Below are 1,409 nucleotides of genomic sequence, written 5' to 3' on the forward strand. Positions count from 1 at the left end.
GGCGACGGCGTCTGTGGCCGCGCGGGACGGCGGCGGAGGCAGGGGCGACGGCGAGGCGCAGCCTGGCGGCGTCGTTGGGCGGGGAAGAACGAACTGAACCCAAAATTTTCGCAAGTGCTACTTATATAGACGAAGCATTGGTCCCGGTTCGTGACAGAAACCGGGACGAATGCCCCCTTTAGACCCGGTTGGTGCCACCAACCGGGTCCAAAGGCCACTTTTCGGCAGCCCAAAGGGCGGGAAGCGGCGGCCATTGGTCCCGGTTGGTGCCAGGAACCGGGACGAAAAGACCCCTTTCATCCCGGTTGGTGCCACCAACCGGGACCAAAGGGCGTGTACTGGAACTGCCGCGGTGCATTGGGATGTTTAGTCCCACCTCGCTAGCCGAGAGGGGCTCGGAGTGGTTTATAAGCCCTGCGGAGCCGACCACTTCGAGCTCATCTCTACTGCAGGCTTACGGGCCTAAATCCACTCTCTGTGCCTATGGGCCTACTGGGCCTACTATGGGCCTGCATCCTGGCCCAACTAGCGGGTTTCTAGTCGTATGCAGGCTGTGGTGGCCCAGTAGGCGGCATTTTTTTAAAAAAAATCCAGTTTTTTGTTTTTTACTAACAGCAAAATACTTACTAGTTTTTTGGTTTTTTACTAACAGCAAAATATTTATGATAATTCTTTTTGCTATTAAAGTTTCTTTTTGCTTATAATGTTCTAAACAGAAAATACTTAGATAATTTATTCTTTGTTGCTTTATTTATTTTATTTTATTTTCTACTTATAACAAAATACTTATAGTTAATATAAGTGTTTTTTTCCAGATTTTTTGTTTTGTTTTCTGCATTATTCATTTTCTTTTTTTTGCTTTATTTTTTATTTTAGGTCACAAAATTTGTTTATGAATAGTTAAAATTTGAATAGTTTAAATTTGAATTTTTTAAGATTTGTGTGAATCACTAGTTTATGAATAACTTTACTATTTGAAATTTGTGTGAATCTCAACTTTGTGATTAACTTTACTAGTGCCATTAGTTTTCAAATTAGAATAGTTAAAATTTGAATTGTTTGAAATTTGTGTGAATCTCAAGTTTGTGATTAACTTTACTAGTGCCATTAGTTTTCAAATTAGAATAGTTAAAATTTGAATTCTTTGAAATTTGTGTGAATCTCAAGTTTGTGATTAACTTTACTAGTGCCATTAGTTTTCAAATTAGAATAGTTAAAATTTGAATTCTGTGAATCACTAGTTTACTAAATTTGTGTGAAAACACTTTGTAGAATAGTTAAAATTGATTTTTGAGTCAATCTTTTTCCTTGCTATTTATTTTAGGTCACAAAAAATAAAAACTTCTCTGTTAGTGAACATAGATGCACTTATAGAGAAAATTAAACATAAATTCATAATTCATTTCTAT

The sequence above is a fragment of the Triticum aestivum genome, chromosome 6A, assembly GCF_018294505.1.
Source record: "Triticum aestivum cultivar Chinese Spring chromosome 6A, IWGSC CS RefSeq v2.1, whole genome shotgun sequence".
NCBI classification, from domain to species: Eukaryota; Viridiplantae; Streptophyta; class Magnoliopsida; order Poales; family Poaceae; genus Triticum; species Triticum aestivum.